Genomic DNA, 11,125 nt, shown 5'->3' with positions numbered 1-11,125 from the left:
ACTATGTAACTAGTTTTAGACCAGACTGAGTTAAAGATGAGCCCATGGTCTCAATCTACCCCCATTTACTCGTATATATTCATTGTGTCAGTGATGGGTTTCATAAAGATATTTTCATACAGGTATATCATGTGCTCCCAGAGCATTCACTCTCCACACTATCATTTTTCACCTCCCATTAGTCCCCTTCATTCCTTCAGTTATTTTCTACTCTCTCTCTCTCTCTCTCTCTCTCTCTCTCTATATATATATATATATATATATATATATATATATATGAAATATATGTGTGTGTAGGATTTAATGTATGTATATATGATCTAGGATTCACAAATGCGAGAAAACAAGCAATGTTTGAGTCTGACTTATTTTGCTTAATGTGATTCTCTGCAATTTAATCCATTTCACATTTTGCTTTTCTTTCTACCTCAATAAAACTCTATTGTGTGCATGTAGCACATTTTCTTTATCCATTCATCTATTGATGGGTACCTAAGGAGCATCCATAATTTGGCAATTATGAATAAGGCTGCAATAAACATGATGTACAAATAACTCTGTGGTTTATTTAGAGTCTGATGAGTGTACACCCAAAAGGGTAGATCTGGGTTACATGGTAGTTCTGTTTTTGTTTTTTGTATTTTTGAACCTATATATTGATTCATACTGATTTCTCTAGTGGGTATACTAGTTTGTATTCTCATCAGCAGTGTACAGGGATTCCCTTTCTCAAAATTCTTCCTAGTCTTTTTTGTTATATTGAAATGTTAAACAGTTTTTGCCATCAAGACAATGCAAATTAAAAGTCTGATGTGATTAAAACAGCTTTAAAAAATAAAAATATCAAATAATGAGGTACAGCATGGACTGTTTGGGCACAAATCCAAGCTCCACAGTCTCTGAGTTTGTAACTGTCATCAAGGTCCTTAACTGCTCTACCTCAGTTTCTTCATGCCTAAAGTGAGTTATGAGTTAACACTGTGTATACTGCCTAGAAAGTTACAGTATACAATATGTGCTATATAGTATCTGACAGATAATAAATAATGACAACACTCAATACTGCAACAGAATTCAGAACTGTCTAGCCATCATTGCTTTCCAGAGGAAGAAAAATGTGTCAGTAATTTGCATAGATTGAATAAACCCTTGCTTTATTTGCTTATATGCTCTTAAAATGACCCATCTGAGTCGGAACGCTATGAATTCTACACATACATGAGTGTTGTGTTTGCCTCCTGAAGCTACTAAAGTTTTGTTTGCAGACTTCCTAAGTTGAGTCAGACAGGAGGTCGCCCTTTGAAGTGCAGCAGGAGGCTTCAGGATGGATGGGCTGCCTGGCAGCTTCTGCACAGCTTTTCTAGAATACTTGGTTTTCTGAAGAATTATGTGTCCAGCAACTGCACTAGAGTAATTAAGCAGACTCCAGAAGTCAAGCTTCAAAGGCAACATGCCAAAGTGTACCCACAAACAGGTAAGCTTCCTTGAAGCCCCTTGCAGATGTCATACAAATGCAAAACAAAAATCTTGGTAGAGTTTTCTCTTCAAAGCTTACAGAGTTTTCACTAGAATCAAGTGTTCCACCCATAAAAGAGATAAAGTATCAGTTAATGTCAGTTCTTTGCTAAGAGCAACAGCTGGGGACTCACTGCTGGCAGAGGGGAGAGAATTGTATAATGAAGCAAAGCTTAAGTCTCATGAGCCTGGCAATATGCAGCTCCACATGCATTTTGATTGTAAGGACTTATTCACGCTGCACTGCAATACCTACTCTGCTCCACCCTACCCCGAAATGCACATACTGCTGCCAAGCAAGGCCTGTGGACCTAGCCTTGTAGGTTACGGCAAAATCTGTCTAGCTGTTCACTACTGTGTCAACAGTTAGTGCTGTTTGTGCAAATAAAGTTCACCGAATCAGGAGGGTTGAAAGACAGTTGTGCCAGTGCATCTTGAGTGCATCTTGACTTCTTAGCCTGTCATAAGCCTGCCAAGTATGTTCATCAGCTTGCTGCCACTCTCATAGCACACCTGGGGTAGTCAGCTTCTAATGAGGAAAGGTTTATGTCATGGCTCAGAGACTCTGTGCGTAGCTCATTGGCCCTGCTGCTTTTGGGCCTGTGATGAGGCCACACAGCATGGTGGGAATGTATGGTAGAACAAAGTTGCTCAACTCCTGGAAGCCAGGAAACACAAAGAAGGGAGGGTCTAGATCGGAAAAGTCCCCTTCTAGATCAAGCTGCTAATGGTCCAGCTTCCTTTCACATGGCTCCATCTCTTAAAGTTTCCACTACCCACAGTACTTGAAGACAGGGGACACATGTGCTTTGGGGGACACACTTATCCAAACCACACATGAGGTATACATTGATGGCCAAGTATGAAGGGTTACAATTATTCCTTAGCAGATTCTTAACAAGAAACAACCTAAAGAACATCCAAATTCCCAAATATTTAAGAAGTGTTACTTCAGGGGCTAGAGAGATGGCTCAGCAGTTAAGAGCACTGGATGCTCATCTAAAGGATCCACGTTCAATTCCCAGCACCCACATAGCAGCTTACAATTGTCTGGAACACCAGTTCCTGGGGATCTGGCACCCTCAGACAGACATGCAGGCAAAGCACCAATGCACATAAAATAAAAATAAATAATTGAAAAAAGAAGTGTCACTTCAAATAGTCTTGAGGCTACAATAAGTCTGTATAATCTTAACAGTTAATTGATTTTTTTTGCCATCTAGAACTCAGCTTGGAGTAGTAAATACTGCTTTCAGTTCTTCCTTTGGCTATCCCAGTTCTTAGAACTTACTATATTTCCTGTGTACCTTTCTTTATACTTACTCCACTGCAATTTGTTTCTTGCCCTCATCATACCTTTTAATTTTATTTCAAGATAGGGTTTCTTTGTCTTGTCTTAGCCATGTTGGAACTTACTCTGTAGAGCAGGCTGGCCTCGAACTCAGAGGGATCCACCTGGCTCTGCCTCTGGAGTGCTGGGATTCAAGGCCTGCACCACCACTTGCCCGACTGCCCTCATCATGGTAAGATATGGTAGTTATCTACTGTGGTGTAACAAACTACCCCAACACGAGTGACTTAAGGTAGTATACATTTATCTCCAAGTATCTCCATGACAAGAAAGTAGGTGTGGTATTACTGGATTCTCTGGCTAAGAGTGTCTCACAGGCTTCAGTTAATGTGCACTGGGGTGAATGAGTGTAATTGACACAAACAGCCATGTCAAGAACCCTAATGTCCTCAGATCCATGGAAATGACAAGGCCTTCCACAATGAGGTTCAGGGGAATGCCAAAACCTTCCCCTGGGCTGAGTATGGATGTCAGCTGTATATGTGGAAAGTATACAGCTTCCTACTCCCATGACTGCAGCCTGAGGCTGCTCCCCCAACAGTGACCCCCTACCAATGTTAGCTAAGGCACCTCAGCTGCTAGTTCATATGCATCAGAGCTCACATCCCTTCTGATCCCATATTTTCTGTACATAAATCTGTTGTTTCTTCATTCTACATCACCCCATTATGTCAATCCCAAAGAGTAAATACAGTATTTTAAAAATTCTTTCTTCCTGAAGTTCGATTGAGGAAGGACTTGTTTCCATGCTTAGCTGTGTAGCTGCTGCCACAATTCAAGTTTTCCTAAGTGGATGGATTAAAGACTTTTTTCTCCTGCTGGTCAAAGAAAAAAAGTCAGATTCAGTTATCACAGCTATTGTTTAAAGTTTAATAGAAGGTTTGGATGACACCTTATAACTTGTTTTCTTTTATATTCTCCTTGAATACATCTAAATTTTACTTAACACATAAACAATACATGTTCTGATCTTAAGATGACCTACTGATGTTCACATTGTCCTGTTGGAAATAGAAGTAGATGTATGACTTAAAACTTTTCATAGGAAAAAGATCACAGTATTTAGTTCAATAGGCACTGGGTACCTACAGTGGGTAATAGAGAAGTAAGATTTAATTGCTCTTTGAAAAGGCTTATTCAGTGAAGGGTAAGGAAAGTAGAACCATTCGAGACAAGATGACAATAAGAATAGTAATAGATGAGTTTCTCTCCTCTAGTGCCAGAACAGTACAGCTCTCAATTACAGTGCAAAAATTCATTTGCAAAATTAGCACTGGCAGCCAGGCGGTGGTGGCACATGCCTTTAATCCCAGCACTCAAGAGGCAGAGGCAGGCGGATCTTTGTGAGTTCGAGGCCAGCCTGGTCCACAGAGCTAGTTCCAGGACAGCCAAGGCTACATAGGGAAAACCTGTCTCGAAACACAAAAACAAACACTTCCCTTTTATTCAGACCTACATTTGTCTTGCCTTTGGAGTGCTAGCTTAGGTTAGGGGCTTCCATGTCCTATGCTGAATCATTTTAACTCAGGTAGTGACCTTAAGACTCTCTCTTCCATATCATTTCCTCTCCTGTCAAACACCACATAGTTTAGCAGCAGGACTCCGGAGCAGTTGCATTCCATCCCTCAGATTCCCATCAGCCAGCTGAGCAGAAACAGTCAGTGTGAGGATTTCAGGGCTAGGTGCTTTGTCTCCAGTGTCTCCTAAGAAGCAATAGACAGAGCATACAACTTCCTTCATAACTAGATCTCTGGGTTAAAAAGAACACTCACTTAATCTGTCTTTTTTTTGATGATCTAATATGATGATCTTCAGTTGCATCCATTTTCCATCAATGACATAATTTCATTTTTTCTTTATGGCCAGATAAAAGTCCATTGTGTATATATTTCCTTATCCATTTATCTGTTGCTGGATACCTAGGCTAGTTTAATAAATGACTTTTATGAATAGTTCTGCTATAAACACATGTGCAAATATCATGTTTTCATTCATTTGTGGATCCTAGATATTTTTTCTTACAGATATATATATATATATATATATATATATATATATATATATATATAGTGTAAAAGAAGAAGGGAGACTGGGGAAAGTGAAGACACTATTGAGAGGGGATAGAGGGAAGAGGGAGAAAGGGAGGGAGAGAAAGAAGAGGGCATGAGGATTGAATGTGGCTCAAAAGCATGGTATATTTGAAAGAAATTGTCTTTATGAAATCTAACAGTGCTATGTATAATGAATATAATAAAAAAAAAACCACATCATGCACAAAACAGAGACACCCAAAGATGCCCTTTCTCCTATGTAGTAATATTCACTCTTTAAACAATCACCATAGGAATGTCAGTAACTTCATAGAGGGCCCCAGTCAGTTGGTGTTTCTTTCATCTGTCCTGTCCCTTCCCATGAAGGAAGTTGTATGCTCTGTCTATTACTTCTTAGGAGACACTGGAGACAAATGATCTGTTCCATCCTGAAACCTTAGTGCCTGAAGATTTTGTAAGAAGATCTCCATATCTGGAAGCCAGCAGATCCAAATATCCAGTCATGAGCCTCTAAAAAACAACTGCAAATTACATTAACTAATATTTGCTGGGTACTGTTATACATTAAGGAATGTCGATAAGCTCTTTCTAACAGCGATGGCTGGAGAGATGGCTCAGTGAGAAAAGCACTTACTTGGCAAGTGTGAGAACTTAGTTTGAATCCCCAGAGCCTACATAAATCCTGACTCGGGTACATGCATGTCTGTAATCCCAGCAATCCTACGGGGAGATGAGAGGCAGAGAAATGAGAATCCCTGGAAACTCATTTGACAAAATTGACCAGCTAGCCTGATATATCCATCAGAATAAAACTAGCAACCCTGCATTAAACAAGGTAGAGAATGGGAATCGACTGGTTTCCCTCTGACCTCCACACACATGCCATAGTACTGACACATCCATGTTCAGACATACACATGAATGTACATACGAAAACACACATATACAAAGACAAAAACTTCAGCCTATTTAAAGTACCAGTGTTAAGCAAGAGTAATAGCCACAGGCTAATAAAATGCTCCTGTTGTAAGGCCATAAAAGCTTTGGTCATTTGGGACTACAAGGATACTGAATATGACCATAAAACAAAATTCTGTTCATTACTCTGCAGTAAGAAATGTCTCAATTCCGATCTAGTGAAAAAATGAACAGACAAGTTGAAAATGTCCCCTACCCATTCTGAGAGCTGCTTCCCACTTAGAGTTCTTAGAGAGGAGATGAACCTACACTGCTTGAGTGAAGCTACCATCCTGTTTTCAGCTGACTGAACTTGCCTAATTCAAGCTGGTCTAATTGCCTGTTCCAGAGAAGACGGAAGCAAGGTCCCAAGAACTTGTAACCACAGCACTAGTACAAAAACCCCTTTGAAAATAGTCATGACACTTCCCGTGTATGGGGTAAGGTGGACTGAAAATGAAGTTCTGTAATGAGAGATGGTAGATTAGTGGTGCCATGGAGAGATACTGTGTGACCCTATGGTGGTTTGAATAAGAATGGCCCCCATGAGCTCATATATTTGGATGTTCAATCACCGGGAAGTGCCACTGTTGCAGAAGGATTAGAAGGATTAGTGCCTTGTTGGAGTAGGTGTGACCTTGTTGGAGGAAAGGTGTCACTGGCTTTGAGGTTTCAAAAGCCCACATCAAGCCCACCATCTCTTCCTGTCTATGGATCAGGACATAGTTCTAACGCACTACTCCCAGTGCCTGCATGCATGTCACCATGTTTCCTACCATGATGATAATGAACTAAACCTTTGAAACTGTAAGCAAATCCCAATTAAACGCTTTCTCTAATAAGAATTGCCTTGGTCATGTCTCTTCACAGCAATGGAGCAGGGACTAAGATAGACCCCATATAGTGTCAATTTATGATGGCTTATTTTGTTCACTGATTTTGTGTTGCTATTGTATTGCCACTTTCATACTATAAAATGCTTTTAAACAGCAATTGCTTTTTCTTCCTTATAAAACTATAGGTTGTTAGAGATCCACTGGTCTAGCCTGAGTACTGCTGGGCTTTGCAAGGTATGTGGAGGGGCTGGATGTGGGAGAGAGAGAAGGAGACAGACAGAGAGACACACAGAGAGACAGAGCACAAAAGTGCCAATTTTCCTCATGCTTTCTTTTTTGGCAGTTCTCTACCATTGAGCTATACATCCAGTTCACTTTCTCATGCTCTAAGAAACCGCTAATCATGGAAGAACCACTGTCCAAACAAAGTACCACTCACAGATATAACAGAAGTGTAAGAATGCATGTTAAACCCTATGAGCATCTCATCTGCTAATATGCTAAGGTCCAAAGGAAATCACAGGGCTGAGACCAAAGTTGAAGGCTGTAGAAGTACATTTGGCCTCTAGTGGAACCACAAAGTCAACATGGCAAAAGGTGTAGATATAGGGAAGGTGAACAATTTGGAATAATTTGTCATGGGAGTTTCAGACAGAGACATCAAACCCATGATCAAAGGCATGGCCAGTGGCATGAACATGCATGGCTGTTTGGAGGGAGGTGATAAAACAAAAACTACATGACATTTTCATTGAAATTTTAAAAAAATTAAAAGAGAGTAGCAAAATAGTGGAGAGCCTTGAGTGGTTATAGTCAGGATCATTCAGCTTTATTCTGCAAGTGTCAGGGTGTAGTCAGAGTTTTCTTTGGGCCTCTGGCTCACAAAAAACTACATGAAGATTTATTAATTATGGAAGCTTGGACTATGGCTTAGGCTAGTTTCTAACTAGTTCTTATAACTTAAAATAATCCATTTCTATTCATCTAAGTGCTGCCACGTGGCTTGTGGCTGTTACCTCTCCTCCAGAATGTCTTTCTTGTTCTCCATCTCCTGGTGTCTCTCCTGCACCTAGATTCATCTCCCTTTCTTCTCTCTCTTCCAAGAAGTCCCACCTAACCTCTTCCTGCCTAGCTATTGGCGATTCAGCTCTTTATTAAACCAATAAGAAGGCACCTTGGCCAAGACACATCTTTACAGTGCACTAAAAGGTTATTCCACAACACCAGGGAGCCACTGGAATCCACATGATTGTTTTGGATTTAAATACTGAAAATAAGGAGAAAACTCAGAAAGCCAATGCAACAGTCTACAAATGGGTGGAAGTAGGTATACTTAGGAAAGGTGTTCAGGTCATCCTTTGTATACAAATGATTTGCTCTTCCTCTTCTCCAGAGTTCCATGAGGTTGGCTGAGCAACCCTTGAGCCTGTGCCACACTTATCTTCTCCCTCGGCCTAATCTTGCTCCTACAGATGGAAATCCCAAGGAACTGATTACTATTTGGCACCCTAACTCTGTCTCAGCATCTGCATCAACACAAGACAGTACAGCTAGTTCTTGGGTGTTATTGACTTTTGCATATGCAGGTAAATGCTTTTCAATTCGCATTTAAAGAACATCGGCAGTAACTACTTTATAGAGATTGAGAAAAAGAAAATACAAGGCCTGAAAATAATAAATCATTTATATTGTCTCCTACTTACCCCTCTACCACATACCACACACACACACACCCTCACACCACACATCTCATATCACTTAGGAAAAACTGATACCCTTTTATGTCTTCTCTAGTTCATCTCCATCAAGAAAAATGATCACATTGTCTATTCTTCACAGCTCAGAAAGCTATAGTAATAGAGAGGAAAGAAGTAGAAGAATGTTGATAAAGAGGAACAGCTTTCCTTGTGCTAAAGGCCCTGGGTTTGGTTTCTCAGCAACAGGGGGAAAAAACAAAAACAAAAAACAAAACGAAAACAAATGAACAGAAAAAAAAAAAAAAAAAAAACAGGCCAAGCCTCAAGTCAACCACTAGACTGCAGACTGAATCTCAGACTGATTCTTCAAATGACAGGAAGTCAGTCAGCTGGGAACAAATTCGAACCTGGGTTGAGATGTCTAGAAGAATTAAGGAGTAGGTCCAGACGGAAGCTATTCCATTCTCAGCAGCCTTCCAACATGATAGGCCCCAAGCCTCCTCTCTGGAGAAAATGGAGCAGGAAAAAATTGCTTAATGAACTTGGTTTTGATCACCGAGAAGGGAACTTCCCCACCAAGGCCCCAAACCTCAACTCCAAAGGCTTCCTTTTTCACTCAGGGCTCTCTGACTAGAAGTCAGTGGGGGCTCTGTGCTTGAGTGCCAAAGACATGCAGGGAAACGGAGGGGGGTCTGGGGGTGTCACGATTGCTCAGAACCAGAGCTGCATGACTTAAACACTGGAGTATTTTAGGAGGTACAGATGCTGATTGCAATCTGCTTAGGACAAAGTTGGAGACTCTGGGAAAACAGAACTAAAAGAGAGACATACAGGAAAGAAAACGAATTACTACACAAAATACTCTGCCAAGCGCAAGGAAGTATATTAGATGAGTAACAAGGAAAGCACAGAGATATGGAAAGGGATAAAGGCAGAGACTATCAAGCTTTAAACTCCTTCTAGAAATGCTAAGGTAGAAAAGAGGCTGGTTCATTTTTCCAAGTGATGCTTCTGAAGGTATGCAGTGTTTTGTGTTGGAAAGATCAAAGGGTGCTGTTCTAGAAAATCCCTCTGTACAATAGATAGGAAAACAGTCCTGAAAGAAACCACAAAAGCAAATAGAAGGAAATAAAACTTCTACAAGGATCTAAATTGAGTTGCCAGTTCATATTTTACAACTGGAAAAATAAAGCTTCATTCATCAAAAGTTACCTTTAGATTATAAATATACACATGCATATATAATTGTACCTTATATAAATGAAAAATAATGAAAGCCATTATTTGGTATGCTAACTAAAAATACTTAAGAAAGGAACAAAACTGAAAAAGTTTTAATCTAAAAAAAAAAAAAAAAACAGAAAAAAATCCAACCCTGCACATTATTTGAAAACCCCAAACCACAAAGCAAAACCTGTTTAAATCCAGGAAATGATGCTGTGGACATGGAGCATGAGAACAGCAACTACTTTGAGGAGTATGAGTGGTGTGGGCAGAAGCGGATACGGGCCACCACACTCCTGGAAGGCGGCTTCCGAGGCTCTGGCTTCGTCATGTGCAGTGGCAGAGAGAACCCCGACAGTGATGCAGACCTGGATGTGGATGGAGATGACACTCTGGAGTATGGGAAACCGCAATACACAGAGGCCGATGTCATCCCTTGCACAGGAGAAGAGCCTGGTTGAAGCCAAGGAGAGAGAGGCACTCCGGGGCGCAGTCCTAAATGGCGCCCCCCCCCCAGCACCCGCATCACACCTGAGTTCTCTAAATGGACCAGCGATGAGATGCCGTCCACCAGCAATGGTGAAAGCAGCAAGCAGGAGGCCGTGCAGAAGACCTCCAAGAACAGCGACATTGAGAAAATCACCGAAGACTCAGCTGTAACTACATTTGAGGCCCTGAAGGCTCGCATCAGGGAGCTGGAACGGCAGTTATCTCTGGGGGACCGATACAAATGCCTCATCTGCATGGACTCCTACTCGATGCCCCTAACGTCCATCCAGTGTTGGCATGTGCACTGTGAAGACTGCTGGCTGCGGACTCTGGGTGCCAAGAAACTCTGCCCTCAGTGCAACACCATCACAGCGCCTGGAGACCTGCGGAGGATCTACTTGTGAGCTAGCCATCCCGGCAGGCCTTGCCTCGAGCAGCCCCATCTGCCCCAGCCTCTGTGACAGTGAACCCCTTCCCTTTGTACATAATTGCACACAGGTTCCCCGTGTACATACATGCACATACACACCCAAACACACCTATAGGACTCCGGAGCCAGAGTGGAGCAGCCCTTCCTGCTTGCTCCTTCTGAACTTGAGGACCATGCCTCTCTTGGCTATTTCCAGTGTGGGCAGGAAGGTAGGGATGGGGGGTAGCGGGGCAAGGCTCCTGAGATCCATCCCCTGGACTGACTGACAGACATGCAAACACCAGACTGAAGCACATGTAATATAGACTGTGTATGTTTACAATGTTGTGTATAAATGGGACACTTTGCCCTCCACCGAGTCCCCTTTGGTTGTATGATTTTTTTTTAATGACTCTTGGAAGCAGTGCCCCCTTCAGGGCTGGCTGGGGGCTCGGCTCATCCATCTCTTAAGGTGCCTGCCTTTCCCTCTCCCATGGCGTCCCTCCCCTTTCCCTTTCCATGTGCTCGGTGTTCAGTGGTATATATTTCTTCTCCCAGACATGGGTCATGTGCCCCAAGGGATATGATCCTCTCCT

At 41.7% G+C, this 11,125-nt stretch overlaps 1 pseudogene; it reads left to right on the top strand.

Moving 5' to 3' along the window:
* The first annotated feature begins 1,711 nt into the window (after window positions 1-1,711).
* Window positions 1,712-10,549, top strand: LOC114707218 (annotated as a pseudogene).
* The last annotated feature ends 576 nt before the right edge of the window (window positions 10,550-11,125 follow it).

The sequence above is a fragment of the Peromyscus leucopus genome, chromosome X (genome assembly GCF_004664715.2).
Source record: "Peromyscus leucopus breed LL Stock chromosome X, UCI_PerLeu_2.1, whole genome shotgun sequence".
NCBI classification, from domain to species: Eukaryota; Metazoa; Chordata; class Mammalia; order Rodentia; family Cricetidae; genus Peromyscus; species Peromyscus leucopus.
This window is presented reverse-complemented; position numbering and strand designations above follow the sequence as displayed.